The following is a 17,933-nucleotide window of genomic DNA, read 5'->3' as shown; positions in this document are numbered from 1 at the left end:
GAATAGGATTTTGAAGTAGAGAGGATTTTGTTAATGATTTTGGCTAATCTCTTTCTAATCCTCACAAATGAACCTATATTTATAAGCAAGGGTAAAATTATAACCATTGGGGACTTGTTGGGAATAATTAGAAAAGATTCAAAATGTTAAAAGCTCATTAACCCAACTTAACTTTGTTTTACTGCAGTTAAATAATTTTTAACCCGCCGAGGTTCGGGTGGTTGAACTGAGGTTCGGTCGCTCGAACAAACACAGCTTTAAAAGATATTCAACTGAGTTTGGTCACCTGTGTAGTGTTTCGGCAGCCCGAATCAAAGTCAGAAAAATTTTTTCGTGACTTCGAGTGCCCGGTCCTAGGTTCGGTAACTCGAACTCTTGTGTTTGGTTGCCCGAGGTCTGATTTGAACTAAAAGGTTCGGTCACCCATGTTGGTGAAAAGTTCCTTTTAAAGGGTTCGGGTGCCCGAGGAAGATACACTCAAAATGGTTCGGGTGCCCGAACAAAAGTCAACAAGTTGATTTGTCACGGGTTCAATCGCCCAAACAATCATAATATTTTCAATTTAGCCCATTTTATCCTATTTTAATTCCCCTTATATAGTGAATGATAATGGGGAATTTCTTTTTGTGCAAGTGCTGGGACCTAGGGTCTTTTCAAGTACGCCCAAAAACCTGGCGTCGGTCAACGCCCTAAAGTCATTTGGTCCTTAGGTCAAACTACGGTCTTTTTGAGAGCTTACAAATACCTACATGCATAACATGTAGAAATTATTACAGACCGTATACCTAGTTACTATTACAGACCCAAATAATATAAATTACAACAATAATTAGTCTTCAGGGTCTTCTCATGTGCCAGCATATGATCTGATAATATAAACCTGCACACAAACTTGAAAGCTATCAAATACTAGGGTATTTGTCATTATCAAAACTGGGTGTGACCTATAAGGTCAACATTTTTGTATAATCATGGTAATAAAAACACTATATAATCATCTCTGTAAAACGTTGTACGATCTTATTCTGAAATATACTACGTGACCATAATTCTATAAAATAATGTATAAGCATGATTTTGAAAAATACTGTATATCATATAAATAGTATTTCTATATAATTTTGTATAGTCGTAGCTCTGTATATAGAATTGTATAAGTTATGTTTCATACCTGTGTAGCCTATATAATCATGCTTCTATAAAACTATATAACAAATTTTATAATATTCCAATATTTCTCATACCACACAATTCAATAAAACTCTATAAATATGTTTTGTAAAACTATATAATTTTCATGCTCTGATCAAATACTATATTGGACTGGTAAAATGTCTAATAAGGCAAGCATAAAATATGTTCCCCTTACCTGGTTATCTAGCTTTAGCTACTATTTAACAATCTTACGCATGCGTCATTCATAATTTTTTTCTCCCTGAAATAACACCCATATAATTCCCAGTCACTCAACTGAATTTACCATAATAATTATCACATTCATATTTTCCCCCACCTCCACATATTCAGCATTTTTAAACTATAATTTACCTAAGCTCCTGAAAAGATACCCACTGGGGTCCTTAACCCATACCTATAGGGTCCTAAAAACACCCTAATCCGAAATCATAATACCCTAGTTTTACTCCACAAAACACTAATATATTCCCGTACAACACAGAATCTAAACTCAGATAAGCCTAGTAATACTGAAAATACCCAAATAATCAACTTACCCTAATTTTGGGATGGTGCTCAAGTTAGCCTAACCAATGAACTACTCCAGCAGACTTGAAAAGAATCTTCCCAGAAGTAGCGTGGAGGCTTCCGATCATCAAACCGGCAAATAATGAAGCCAAAATCAAAGAGAGAAGGTAGAGGGGACGAACTTATAGAGAGAGAGAGAGAGAGAGAGAGAGAGAGAGAGAGGGTTTCCACGCAAAATTTCTCGTTGAATCCCAAGTTTGGCATATTTATATACCTGGATTCATCGACGAGACACGTCACCTCATCGATGAGGTCAAGAATGGAGTTCGTCAACTAGCTCATAACCTTCTTTGATGAATTTCAAGCCCAACTTCACCTCTCTCGATACATTTTCATTGATGAGACATGTGGCGTACAATGAAATAGTGAAGGAGTTCGTTGACGAGACTAGAGGGTTCGTCGAGGAACCTTGCTTTGTCCCTTTTTTGAATTTCTTTTCCTTCCACCTATTTTCTCTCTCTTTATTATGGTTACAAATTTTCGAGTCTCTACATTCTCACCTCCTTATAAAATTCCCTCCTCGAAATTTGCTATCTACATTGAACACCATCCATTAAGGAAAATGGGTTACTTATTTTATTACTTACGCTCACTTGTGGCTGAAGAATACCGTAGTTACATTCAGGGTTCTGGGAGATTACAAAGACATAAAAGAAAAATTTCTCCCAAAATCAAAATACTTCCTATCGAGAGAAAATTATTACATGTACTTAACTAACCTGTACTAAGAAACTTAACCTACTTACTTGCATCTTTTCCTGATTACTGCTGGTCCTCACTAAATAAGGGCGGGTATTTCTATCGTATTTCTTCCTCAAGCTCCCATGAAGTTTCTTCCACCGAATGATTCCTCCACGAGACTTTTACTAACTGAATTTTCTTGGTACGCAATTCCTGTTCCTTCCTGTCTAGGATTTGAACTGGTGCTTCCTAATATAACAGTGAATCTCTGAGCTCTATCTTCGCATAACTTATCATGTGGGAAGGGTCTAGAATGTATTTCCTCAATATGGAAACATGAAATACGTTGTGAATTCTAGATAGAGCTGGTGGTAGAGCTAGCCTATAGGCAACAGACCCTACTCTTTCAAGTATCTCAAATGGGCCAATGTACCTAGGGCTCAGCTTACCCTTCTTCCCAAATCTCACAACTCCTCTCAGTAGAGCTACCTTAAAAATACCCGATCTCCCATGCCAAACTCTAACTCTCGGTGCGGAGTATCCGTGTAACTTTTCTGCCGACTTTGAGCTGCACTAATTTTTTCTTTAATAAGCTGGACTTTATCGTATGTCTGCTGCACCAACTCTGATCTCAATACTCGCCTTTCTCCCACTTCATCTCAGTATAATGGAGAATGACACCTCCTATCGTATAAAGCCTCATATGGTGTCATCCAAATACTAGCCTGATAGCTGTTATCGTATGCAAACTCGACCAGCAGCAAATATTAGGTCCAACTACCCCTGAAATCCTGTACGCATGCTCACAACATATCCTCAAGTATTGAATCATTTTCTTTGTCTACCCATCTATTTGAGGATGAAAAGCGGTGCTGAATGCTAACTATGACCCCATAGCCTCCTGAAAGCTCCTCCAAAGTCGGGAAGTAAATTGGGGGTCTTAGTCTGAGACTATAGATTCTGGCACACCATGAGAGCGCACTATCTCCTAAATGTATAACTATGCCAGTCTGTCCATAGAGTAGTTGACTTTTATAGGGATAAAGTGAGCATTCTTCATCAGCTGATCAATGACCACCCATATAGCATTTTGTCCCTACCAAGCTAGCAGTAGCCTTGACACGAAATCCAAGGAAACATGATCCCATTTCCACTCAAGGATGTCAAGTGGTTGCATCTGCCCTGCCAGTCTCTGATGCTTAGCCTTTATCTACTGGAATGTCAAGCACTGTTTCATGAATTCAGTAATCTCTCTCTTCATGTCACTCCATTAGAAGGATTCTTGTACATCCTGATACATTTTCATGCTTCCCGGATGTATAGTGTAAAGGGATCTATGAGCCTCCTCTAAGACCCTCCTCCTAATCTCAACATTTGTAGGAGTGCATAGTCTGGCACAAAACCTCAAAGCTCCGTCATCTAAAATACTAAACTCTTCCTTCTGTCCATCCTATACTTTATCCATCAGTTTTTCTAATTCTGGATCACTCCTCTAGGCGGCTTTAATTCTTTCTTGCAAAGTAGGTTGTACCACCAAGTTAGCAATGAATGTCTGGTGATCACTCTCTATCAGCTCCACACCTAACCTCTTCAAATCCATCTAGATAAGGTGTTGAATCTCCACTGTTGGCAATACTGCTCCCACTGACTTTTGGCTCAGTGCATCAGCTACGACATTTGCTTACCCTGGGTGATAGCTAATAGTGCAATCATAATCTTTAATGAGTTCCAACTATCTTCTTTGCCTCATATTCAATTTTTCTAAGTAAAGAAATATTTCAAACTTTTGTGGTCTATGAAGATTTCACATTTTCATCCATAAAGATAGTGTCTCCAAATCTTGAGGGCATACACCACTATAGTTAGCTCTAAATCATGCATAGGACAGTTCTTCTCATATTCTTTAAGTTGCCTGGATGCATAAGCAATAATTCTCTCATGCTGCATCAACACGCACTTGGGCCCCCTTTGAGACGCATCACTGTAAATGAAAAATCCATCCTTTCGTGATAGAATAGCCAACACCAGGGCAGTAGCCAGCCACTGTTTCAACTTTGGATAGCTCTACTCATATTCATCAGACCATTCAAAACTCGCATTCTTTCTCATGAGCCATCTTAAGGGACCTGATAGTTTGGAAAACTCATCTACAAAGCGTAGGTAATACCCTTCCAATCCTAGAAAACTCCTGATTTCTTGAACATATCTCAACCTCGCACAATCTACCACTACCTCTATCTTGCCTGGGTCAACTGCTATACCATTCCCGGATATCACATACCCTAGAAAAATGACCTGCCTCAACCATAATTCATATTTCTTGAATTTTGGCGTACAACTCTCTTTCCCTCAATACCTGCAACACTAGCCTCAGATGATGTTCATGCTCCTCAAAACTCTTCAAATAGACCAATATAGCATCTATAAAAACTACAACAAACCGGTTCAAATACTAATGGAACACCCCATTCATCAGGTCCATAAACATTGTCGGTGCATTTGTCAGACCAAACAACATAATGAGAAACTCATAACGCCCATAACGGGTCCTAAAAACCTTCTTCAGAATGTCCTCCGCTTTAACTCTCACTTGGTGATAACCTGACCGGAGATCAATCTTGGAGTAGACTTGAGTCCTATAGAGCTGATCAAATAGATCTTCAATTTTAGGAAGAGGATATTTATTCTTTATCGTCACTTTATTAATTTCTCTATAATCAATGCACATCCTCAAGGTTCCATGTTGATTAAAGGTGTAATCCCAAGAGGGGGGGTGAATTGGATATTAAAAAAAATTCACTTAATTTTATTTTACACACTTCTTATAAGTTTACCAACTACTTCTAGTTGCTCAATTATGTGTGAGTGTGACAATCCTATCTATGCATGCAATATACTCAATTTAAATATAACGCGGAAAATAAAGAGTAAAAGGATGAGAGAAGACAAACGCGATTTTACGAGGTTCAGCTGACTTGGCCTATGTCCTCGCCTTGAGCAACCACTCAAGGATTCACTAATAACCCTGCTCCTTAAAGTGGGACGGAGCTTCCCTTACAAACTGCTGCTTACAAGAGGTACAACTCCCTCCTTATCCGCTGCTCACAAGAGGTACAGCTTGCTCCTCACACCTAGTTTATAACCCGAACCGTGTTTACAATGAAATCTGAAAAATAACACTCAAAACAATGCTTCCAACAAAAGCTTGTGAGTACAATTCAATTTCCTAGTACATTATCATATGATATAACTTGAAGCTCAAGAATGTATGAAAAATGATACAATCGTTTGATGTATGATATGTGTCAGCACACAAATTCGTATTTAATCAAAAACTCCCAAGTGAAAATATATTTGGAATGCTTTGGAGTCCACTAGGGTTCTTGATTCACTTTGTAAAGATGCTCAAGTACATTTTAAGTGAGTTATTTAACAAAAATTTGACGTGAATACAACCCAATCAAAAATCACATAGTTTTCCTTCAAGTTCCAATATTTTAATCAAAGTAGGTTTTTCAATAAGAAGCCCAATGAACAATATATATATATATATATGAATATGTGTTTATCTACTTCTTGAAGTTCAAATCAATCAACCAAGCTAACAAGTTTTTTCTCAAAATATGATCTTCCCAAAATTCAGTTTTTTTATATGTGAACACACACTCAAGATCAAAACCTCTTTCTAACGATAAACAAGTAAAGAGATGAGAGATTCTTGAAAAATGATAACTTGACAGATCAAACCATAATACTGGATCAAAGTTTATTTGGATGAATGAATGCTCTTTTGATTTCAGTAGAGATTTTTCCAAACGAAGATGGAAGAAGATTGAAGTGCAGAAAATCGGCTCTTGGATTCAAATCTTGCAATGAGAAGTACATCTTTCTTGGTTTGTCCTTGTGCATGTGTTCTAGGGTTTATATATTCGTAATATATATTATATTACCCTTAGAATTAATCTCAGCCGTTGGATCAATAAGATACTTTGCGTGTCTTTTTAATAAAGAGTTGATTTTTAGGGTTTCCCACGAGTTTAGGCAACCGAAACTCGACTTCAGGCTCCTGAAGTGTCAACTTCAAGCGCCTGAGGTTCCAAGGTCAGGCGACCGAAGAGCCTCGGTCAGGTTCTGTCTTCTCCATTTAATTCTTCAGGTGACTGAACTTAATCTTCAGGCAACTGAAGAAATTCTTCAGGCTACTGAGGTTTGAGTTCAAGCGACAGAGCTACCCATTCTCTCAAATTTCTATTTCTAACTAAAAATCTGCTTGGCTTCTTTTCTTGGATCTTTCACAAAATATATTTTTCATGATTTTGAAAACATTTCAAGGTCCATGAGAGTTTCCTAATGATGTACATGAAATGTATGAATCCTAAAACCATTCTAAGTTATAATGAGCTTCAAAATAAATCATATGCCAATGTAAATATATAAGCTCTAAATACCCATTCCCAAGAGTTTCTTGAACTTTGCCGCTTGCATCTTGATTCTCGTACTCTTTAAGTTCCAAGATGCTTTCCATTATTTGTAGGCTTTACTTGAAGGCATCCATAACTTGTTATCTTTCTGTGCATGGTTAATATAGGTCCTGTAAACAAACTCAATGCACAGATCAAATACCAAGTGATTTGTCATTATCAAAACAAGATTGGACTCGTAGAGTCAACATTCCATCTTTATTCTTCACGAATAAAACTGGTGCTCCCCAAGGCGACACGTTGGGCCTGATAAAACCTTTTTCTAAAAGCTCCTGCAACTAATCTTTTAACTCTTTCAATTCTTCTGGAGCCATTTTGTAAGGCGCTTTAGATATTGGTGTCGTCCCTGGAAGCAGATCACTTTTCAAATTCTATCTCTAAATCAGGTGGTAAGCCATGTAACTCCTATGAAAAAACATCTTGAAATTATCTAACCACTAAAATATCAATAAGCTTTAATTCCCCCTCTGGCCTCCCCTTTACATATGCTACAAATCCTTGACAATCGCCCTGAAGTAGCCTTCTCACCTGTAAAACCGACACTAACCGTGGTGGGGCGCGCACACGTGATCCCATGAATTTGAAATCCTGCTCACCTGGAGGTTTGAAGATCACTTCTTTCTAAGGGCATTCAATACTAGCATGATTAGCTACCAACCAGTCCATGCCCAATATCACGTCAAACCCCTGCAGGCCTAGTACTATGAAATCATCTGGTAGTACTTTCTCTTGAATGGCTACTCAAAAATTCTTAAGTACCTTTCTACACCTCACTGTAGATCCAGTTGGTGTGGCAACAGACAACTCTACATCTAATAGTTGTGCCTCAATTGTAGAAAATTTAGCATTACCCGATGATATATATGGATGAGTGGCACCTGTGTTAAACAAAATAACAACTTTATATGATAAAGTGGTAAAAGCACCTGTCACGATGTCAGCGGCAGTCTCTCCGTCTCCCGGCGTCAATGCATAAACCCTTGCCAGGGCTACATTTATTTGCTGGCCATTACCTAGGGTGCCTGATTATGTCTCTGAATCTGTCTAGGGGTTAGTGCTCTGTTTAATAACCAGTAACACTTCTGTGCTATGTGTCTAGGTCCTCCACAACTGTAGCAAACATTATTCCCCAACCGACATACTCTTATATGCCTCTTACCACAAATAAGGCAAACAAGGTATGCCTCGTCACCCCAATACTCGTGGTCTCCTCGCTCCTGTATCTAAACTCTGCCAAATCTATTTCCCCTTCAATGGCCTCATCTAGAACTCATTTGAAATCTTGAAGATGCAGGCATCTTTCTTTGACTCGAGGTCCCCACATCCCTCTGGCTTAGTGCTCCTACATCTTTCTACTCGCTCTCCTCCGCCATGGTGGCTCTGTCAACCAGGTCAGAGAAATCCTGCAGCTTTAAAACCACCACTTGCTTATAAATATCCCTTCTTAAACCCCTCTCAAACATCCTAGCCTTTTTCACCTATTCTATAACAATATAAAGGGCGAAGTGTGATAGCTCAATAAACTTCACTATGTACTGCTAGACTGTAAGATTTCCCCTAGTCAATCCCAAATTCTACTACCTCTGCCTCCCTAATGGTGGCAGCAAAATAGCGATCAAAGAAAATTTCTTTAAATCGGCACCAGGTCATTACTACTGGTATCTGTTTCTATTCCTCCAGTAATCTCATAGTCGTCCACCACCTCTCGGCCTCACTTGCTAGTTTATAGGTAGTATAAAGAACTCTCTATTTGTCGGTGCAGTGGAGGACCATCCGTATTTTCTCAATCTCTTACATCCAATTATCAGCCACTGTAGAATCAACTCCCCCTAAAAAATGTTGGAGGATTCATCTTTGTAAACTTCTCAATTGTATAGCCCCGATCTATCGATGGTCCTCCTTACTCTCTGGAGCTATGTGCAATCTCAGTCATAACCTACTGAGCCACGCTACGTAGTACCGCATCTAAATCACCACCGCCTGCACCAGAGGGGCCTGTACCATCATCTCCACTAACATGAGCATTGCTACCCCCAGGGTCCATGCTACAATAAGATAAACATAGTATGAGGACCTTGTCCGTATAACATAACCAATATATTCATCAAAATTTTGAAATCTTATAACATCAATTAATCTATCGTCCTTACCCTCCATTTAAGATTCTGTCCAATAACTGAGAAACACAACCTGTCCATAGTTTACTATGGCTTTACTAAAATTGTCACCCCAAGAAAGACATAGAAACCACAACAGAGATTCTGCTTTCTGATCAATAAAAAAAAACCCTAAATACTTATCGTCATTCCCCAACATTGATTCACTAACTTCCTAATCTATTCATATACTCTGGTACTATTTTCCGCTGCACTCTATAGTCTACAAAACCTAACAACCTAAGCACTAATAGCAAATTGTAACGACATGAAATTTTCATCCATTTTTTTCCTTCTATATTAATATATAATTTTTGATACCTTGCATGAGCATAGCTGACATCATAATGGCCTGAAGTGGGACCGTGGTATCCTCTACATTTTATATAACACCTAAGCAGTAGAAGTGCACACATATCCAACACATTGCAAAATACAATAGCAGAGTATTATATACCTAGCTGTACACATACACACATATACGTAACACTTCCCAAAAACCCCAAAATATTGTGGGCTCCACAGACCAACCCAAAACTCACCCCAAAACTAGGCTGACTCTACACCACCTCTACCTCTGAGCTGGCCCTGCACGCCTCTCTAGATTACCTGAAATACTACAACAAAATTAGTTTTTAGTGACGAAATCATTAGTGATGGATAAAATTTCATCACTAAAGGTGGGTATTAGTGACGGATTTGAGAACCGTCACTAATATTGAACTATTAGTGATAAAACTGAATCTGTCACTAATAATTTCGTCACTAAAAACCAAAAAAAATCGTGGGAAATAGTTTTTTGCGCAGAAAATATCTCGAAAAAATATTTGCGACGATTTGTACAGTATTAGTGACGAACAAGATTCGTCACTAAAAGATATTCATTGGTGACGAATAAATAACCGCCACTACTATTATTTTAAAAATAAATATTTTTTTTTTGTTTCAAAGTATTAGTGACGGATTAGGGAACCGTCACTAATACTTCGGTATTTAAAAATAAATAATTTTTTTTTTGGTTTCGGAGTATTATTGATGAATTTCTTTATTCATCACTATTTTCTAATTATTAGTGACGGATTTAATAAGCGTCACTAATACTTCACGTATTGAAAAATAATCACAATATTTTTTTTTCAGAGTATTAGTGACGAATATATATATTCGTCACTATTACCCCAATATTAGTGGCGGATTTGAGAACCGTCACTAATACTTCCCGTATTTAAAAATGTAAGAACCCGAAATATGAAAAATGGGTTTAAATATTAAGAGAGGGGCAAAATTGGAAATTATTGGGTCAAAGGGCTATAAAAGGAAATTTCCTTTGCTTCCTCATTTAAGAAATCTCAAATCTCTCTCTCTCTTTCTCTCTAAACCTCTCCCTACTCCTTCTCTCTAGAATTCTTCGCCGATCGTTGACGGAATCGGAAAACGGAAGCTACAACGAGGATCGTGGAAGGATTCTCTACAACTTCTATGGATCGGAATCTTGTTTCAGAGATTTTTGGGTTTCGATTTAAATCGAGGTAAGGCTCAGTTTTCAATTCTGATCTAGTAGATTTGTAGGTAACTTTCTTGTGAACATATTCTGTACTTTGATTTCTAGGTTTTGGAACTCGGTTCGCTATTTAGGGACCTTGGAGTTCGGGATTTGCTTACGGGGTTAAGGTAAGGGCAACTATGTTTATATTGGTTATTTTTGAAATCGGACTCAGTGGAACTATGGTCCACGGTCCTGTGTGTGTTTTGGCTACTCATTTGGGGGGATCTAATAGGGAAAACTATGGGTTTTTCATTATTACAGTTTTGGGAAAAAGGGGGTGACGGGCTAAATCCCGGGTTTTGTTGAAAATCGAGTATATGTGTGATTTATACTGTGATATTGGGATGGTCATGCCTTGACTTATTTAAACTATATTTTTTTGGAAAACCATGATTTAGATTACCAAATGAGTGTGGTTTGTTTGGTTATATGAGCATGCATGTGTGTGTGATATAATGTTGAAATTCTAGTAGGAACGCGGTTCCGAAATTGTTCCAGGTACTGAGAGTGTCCGGCTCTATATCCAAGGGCGTGTATTTTACCGCCTGCCATGTGAGCAAGAGTGTCGGGCTCTATATCCGAGGGCATGAGCCTATTCCGGCAGATCAAGCCGAAGAGTGTGGATCCACTAGTTTAGCGCCGGTATGGTGCCATGGTAGTCGAGGACTAGCCATGTGCTAGTGGCGCTTTGTTCGTGGGTTGGCTACTAGCCAACGCCGTATGTTGCAGGCTGGCTTCGAGCCGAAGAGTGTGATGACACTGAGGATTAATGATCATATGTATGTATTGTGACGGGGCTGCGTATATATGGCCGCCGTATGTGTGTGTGTATGAACTATGTAAATTAGTACTGGAATGCATTTAACTGTGTGTATGTTGTATCATGATAAGACTCAAATATCACATACCGATATAACCTGCGTTATTCCTTACTGAGAGGTGTCTCACCCCTACTGTATGTAAGGAGCGTAGTGGCCGATGTACTGCGTTAGCACTTGGGTAAGTGCTAGGATTATAGTTTTGTTGGGTTGCCATTTTGGGTTGTATTTGGGCACCTATTGTACATTTTGAAAGAGCTGTGTTTAGCTCATGTATAGACTTTGGTATGGTACTGCATATGTTGATATAGTAATTCTTTTTCCATTGTGTATATGATTATGATTGGATATGTTTAGGGTGCCTGGGAACCCCACGGGGTTGAACCCTCATCCTTTGTACTGTATCTGTGATGATTTGTATGATACAGGGACATGTTAGGTTACTTTCTCACCCCCCGGGTCCCATTTCGGGGTTCGGGGCATGACAGCTTGGTATCAGAGCTAACCAGGTTACTAGATCTTGTAGACTTGGTTAGGCTTAGTTATGAGTACATATTAGAGTATAGGATGTGGATATGGGTAGAGTTGGTTGAGGGTTGTTCGTTTTCTAGACCGGGAATTGTTGACGATAGTCCATGTTTTTCTTGGGATGACGATTCCAGTAAAAGTAGGGCAGATCATTGTGTTAACTATATGTGTTATAGGGATACTGATAGATTCCTATTGTGTTGTAGAATGGAGCCCAAGGATAATAACCTGGTAAGTGGCTCCGAGGAGACTGCGAGTGATGAATCTCCTTCTGTGCCTCGAGGTTTAACAAAACAGGTATTGCGGGAGATCGGGCGGAGTGTGAGGAGACGTGAACGCTCTCCTACTACTACGGGGTGCACCATTGAGAGGTTCACACGCATGCATCCTCCGACGTTCTCTGGAGGACCAAACCCAACGATGGTAGAGGACTAGATGGAAAAGACTGAGGGGATCTTGGAGATCCTGCACTACACGGATAGGCAGCTAGTTTATTATGCTACCTTCCAGCTGTCTGGGGAGGCGAGTCGATGGTGGACTGCGGTGAATCTGTTGGAGAAGTAGAGAGCTGGTCCTGAGGAGATTACGTGGAGCCAATTCAAGGAGGTGTTCTTTGACTAATACTTCCCAGCTTCCGTATGAGATGCGAAGGCAGATTGAGTTTTCTGCGCTAACTCAGAGGAGTTTGACAGTGCAGAGGTATGCGGCTCGATACGTAGAGCTGTCTCGCTTTGCACCATGTATGATCTTGAGCGAGTATGAGAAGACTTGGAGGTTCGAGAAGGCTTTGGGGAAGGATATCCGCAGACTAATGGGTATGCTTCAGATCCGCGAGTTCTCGATGTTGGTGGATAAAGCCACAGTGATCGAGACTGGTATCCGAGATGACGAGGTGGATCAGGAATCGAGGAAGAGGATGGTACCTTCTGGTTCTCAGACAGGATCTTGTCAGGGATCGTGGAATAAAAGGAGCAAGGGCTTGGGTTACCGCCAGAATACCGAGTGCCAGAACTCTCAGATAAGCAAGACCGGTGGTCATTGTACCAGATGTCACAGGTGGCACGAGGGACAGTGTCGGTCATTTGGGGGTAGTTGCTACAGCTGTGGCTAGCCAGGCCACATGTCTCGTGATTGTCGAGCACTGAGGCAAGACGTGCATGTAGTTAGTGGGGACCAAGAGGGTAATCAAATACCTCGGGGAACCGCTCAGACGAATACAGCTTCGGCCAGAGTATACTCTTTTACTCTAGCGGACGCTGAGCATGCAGGTAACGTGGTGACAGATACCTTATTATTGCTTTCGAATAAAGCTTCTGTTTTGTTTGATTCAGGTGCAACCCATTCTTTTGTATTTGTAAATTTTGTGGGACGGTGTGGGATTGAGACCCGAGACATGAATGATGCATTAGTTGTTACTACACCATCTAGGAGTGTATCTTTCTATACGAAGATGTTGATAGACTGCCTGGTGGAAATTTAGGGAAAGCTCTTACTAGTGAATCTTGTGGTGTACGACATGTTAGGGTTCGACGTCATTCTGGGGATGGACTGGTTGTTCTCCAGTTATGCCGTGATCGACTATCGTAGAAAAGTGGTAGTTTTCAGACCTCCTGGGGAGTAGGAGTACGAGTTCGTGGGAAGTGTGCGTTTAGCGCCACATTTTCTGTCGGCACTACAGGCGAGGAGGCTACTCTTGGACGGATGTCAGGGGTACTTAACTCGTGTGGAGGAACCGTCGCCAGATGAGTTGAGACTCGAGGATATTCGGGTAGTCAACAAATTCCCGGATGTGTTCCCAAATGATTTATTCGGTTTACCTCCAGATTGTGAGGTGGAGTTTGCGATAGAGTTGCTGCCTGGTAAGGCGCCAATCTCTAAAGCTCCGTACCGATTGGCTCCAACAGAATTTCGGGAGTTGAAGGAGCAGCTGCAGGAATTATTGGACAGGGGATTCATTCGACCAAGTGTTTCGCCTAAGGGAGCTCCAGTACTGTTTGTGGAGAAGAAGGACAGGTCAATGCGGATTTGCATTAATTACCGTGAGATTAACAAGGTAATTGTGAAGAGTCGTTAGCCTTTACCTCGTATAGATGATCTCTTTGACCAGTTGTAGGGGACGCGGGTCTTTTTGAAGATCGATTTTCGATTAGGATATCATCAGGTGAGGGTTAGAGAGAAGGATGTAGCGAAGACGGCTTTACGAACCAGATATGGCCACTACGAGTTCTTAGTCATGCCTTTTGGGCTGACAAATGCTCCAGCAGTGTTCATGGATTTGATGAACAGGGTTTTCCATGAGTACCTATATTGGTTTGTGGTGGTATTCATTGATGACATTCTCGTATACTCGAGGAGTACGGAAGAGCACGTGGAACATTTGAGGTTAGTGTTACAGATTCTGAGGGAGAAGAAGCTGTATGCTAAGTTAAAGAAGTGTGAATTTTGGTTGAGTCAGATTACGTTCTTAGGCTATATGGTTACTGGGGATGGAATATCAGTTGATCCTAGCAAGATTGAAGCTGTGGTCGACTGGGTAAGGCAGAAGAATGTGCAGGAGGTTCGGAGTTTTCTAGGACTAGCGGGTTACTATTGTCGGTTCATAGAGGCTTTCTCTAAACTGTCTGGACCTCTGACTCGATTGACCAGGAAGGGAGTCCAGTTTGAGTGGACCAATGATTGCTAGTAGTGCTTTCAAGAGTTGAAGCATGGGCTGGTTACTGTTCCCATGTTGACCATTCCTTCGGGGGATGGTGGATTTGTGATTTATAGTGACACGTCTCTGAAGGGCTTAGGATGTGTGCTTATGCAGCAGGGTAAGGTTGTGGCGTATGCTTCTCGGCAACTGAAGGAGTATGAGAAGAATTTCCCTACACATGATCTGGAGTTGACTACTGTTGTGTATGCACTGAAGATCTGGCAACACTATTTGTACAGGGTGCAGTGTGAGATCTTCACTGACCATAAGAGCCTCAGGTATTTCTTCACGCAGAAGGAGTTGAATATGAGGCAGAGGCGGTGGCTAGAGTTGATTAAGGACTACGATTGCAAGATCAGTTATCACCCGGGGAAGGCAAATGTGGTGGCTGATGCGTTGAGTCAGAAGTCAGGACCTACAACTATATCTGCAATTGTAACTCAGTGTCACATCAGGTGGGATTTGGAGAGCTCAGGTATAGAGTTGGTGGTTAGTGATCATCAGGCTTATTTTTCTAGTTTGGTGGTCCAATTGACCCTATTTGAGCGTATAAAATCCGCGCAGGCTAGTGATGCAGAGTTGGCAGAGGCTATGGAAAAGGTACAACAAGGATTGGCTACAGAGTTTAACATCTCTGAAGAAGGTGTGTTGAGGTTTGGGACCAGACTGTGTGTTTCGAACGATGATGAGATCGGAAGGATGATTATAGAGGAGGCGCATCGTTCTATGTATGTGGTACATCCTGGTAGTACAAAGATGTATCGGGACTTGCGCGAGACCTTTTGGTGGTCTGGTATGAAGAGATAGATTGCTCAGTTCGTGGAGCAGTGTCTGACGTGTTAGGAGGTGAAAGCTGAACATCAGAGGCCGGCAGAGCCGTTGCAGCCTTTGCCTATTCCAGTGTGGAAATGGGAGCATATTTCCATGAATTTTGTGACCGGTTTGCCACCAGCGCTTTATGGGCAGAATGCTATTTGGGTGATCATGGATAGATTGACGAAATCTGCTTATTTCATACCGATGAAAGTTAACTATCCTTTGAGTAGGCTAGCAGATTTGTGTGTGCATAAGATTGTGAGAATGCATAGGATACCAGTGTCCATAGTATCATATCGGAACTCGAGGTTTGCTTCCCGATTCTAGATGAGCTTGCAGGAGGCATTGGGGACAAAGCTTACTTTTAGTACAACATTCCACCCCCAGAATGATGGACAATCGGAGAGGATGATATAGATATTGGAAGATATGTTGCAAGCTTGTGTGTTAGACTTTAGTGGTAGCTGGATACAGTTTATGCCACTTGTGGAGTTTGCTTATAACAACAGCTTCCAATCTAGTATCGGGATGGCACTGTTCGAGGCTTTGTATGGTCGGAGGTGTCGATCTCCTTTGTGTTGGGATGAGGCTGGTGAACGTCAGGTGTTAGGACCTGAACTTATGCAGCAGGCATCTGAGAAGGTGGGTTTGATCCGGGAGAGGATTAAATCAACTCAGAGTCGGCAGAAGAGTTATTTATATGTTCGCCGCTGTGAGTTAGAGTTTGAAGTGGGAGGTAAGGTATTTCTGCGTATTGCTCCGATGAATGGAGTGATGAGATTCGGCAGGAAGGGCAAGCTGAGCCCAAGGTATATCGGACCATTTGTGGTACTTGAGTGAGTGGGTCTGCTAGCCTACAGAGTTGCATTACCTCCAGCACTTTCGAGGGTCCATGATGTGTTTCACGTCTCCATGTTGAGGAGGTACGTGTTGGATCCTTCACATGTGATTAGTTATGGTGAGTTGGAAATTGGGGATACTTTAGCGTATGAGGAGATACCTATTCAGGTTCTGGACCATAAAATTTAGAAGCTTCGTACCAGAGAGATACCGTTAGTGAAGGTATTGTGGCGAAACCACGAGATTAAGGAAGCTTCTTGGGAACTGGAAACGGAAATATACCGGAAGTATCCACAGTTTTTTTGAGCACTTGTACATGATCCTACTGTGGGTTGGGATAGGTGGTTAGTCGTTGGGAGTGTGAGTATTGTGAACTCCTGAAATTGTTGTATATGTAACCACGGTATTCCTCCGCCATAAGTGAGGGTATGTATGTGTATGTGTATGATGGGACTGTGCTGTGGTGATCGCCAGTTCGCTCTTGAGTTGTGTCTATGTGTATGTGTATGATGGGACTGCGCTGTGGTGATCACCAGTTCGCTCTTAAGTTGTGTCTATGTGTATGTGTACGATGGGACTGCGCTGTGATGATCGCCAGTTCGCTCTTGAGTTGTGTCTATGTATTTGATTATATGTATGAATTTGGGAATGAGAGATGGCAAATTTCGAGGACGAAATTTTTCTAAGGAGGGGAGAATGTAAAAACCCAAAATATGAAAAATGGGTTTAAAATATTAAGAGAGGGGCAAAATTGGAAATTGCCAGGTCAAAGGGCTATAAAAGGAAATTTCCTTTGCTTCCTCATTAAAAAATCTCAAATATCTCTCTCTCTCTCTCTCTCTCTCTCTCTCTCTCTCTCTCTCTATCTAAACCTCTCCCTACTGCTTCTCTCTAGAATTCTTCACCGATCATTGACGGAATTTGAAAACGGAAGCTACCATGAGGATCGTGGAAGGATTCTCTACAACTTCTATGGATCAGAATCTCGTTTCGGAGATTTTCGGGTTTCGGTGTAAAATCAAGGTAAGGCTCGGTTTTCAATTTTGATCTCGTAGATTTGTAGGTAACTGTCTTATTGTTGACCTTATTGGTCACGCCCGGTTTTGATTATGACAAATACTCATTGTATCTAATGAGTAGTTGAGCTTTTGTGCAGGAATCAAGAATGATAAAATCAAGATGTGCACAAAGCAAGAAAGGCTTGAAGACAATTTCATAAACTCTTAATTATGATATTTTCCAGTGAAATTGTCTGTAATAGTAATTAGGGTTTTTCGGTTTGTAATAAGCTCACACACATCACATGAATGATTTACTTTGTAAGCTCAAACCGAACCATAGAAAGATCTTAGGGTGTACCTTCGGTCGACCGACACCGGACTTTTTCGGTGTCTTCAAAATTGGACCCCAAGTAACCTTAGGACACTCACCTTTGCACTTGTATGTAATAGGCACTTGAATAGGATTTGAATGTTGCAAGAAGGGACCGAAATGCACACTTGGTGCACTTTCGGTCGACCGGCCAACTCAGTTCAATTTGGCCCGGTCGACCGAAACCGGTCCGGGTCAACTGTTTGACCCAGGCCCGGTCGACCGAGCACTTATAGG

Source organism: Malania oleifera, chromosome 8, assembly GCF_029873635.1.
Source record: "Malania oleifera isolate guangnan ecotype guangnan chromosome 8, ASM2987363v1, whole genome shotgun sequence".
Taxonomy (NCBI): domain Eukaryota; kingdom Viridiplantae; phylum Streptophyta; class Magnoliopsida; order Santalales; family Ximeniaceae; genus Malania; species Malania oleifera.
Note: the sequence above shows the minus strand (reverse complement) of the source record.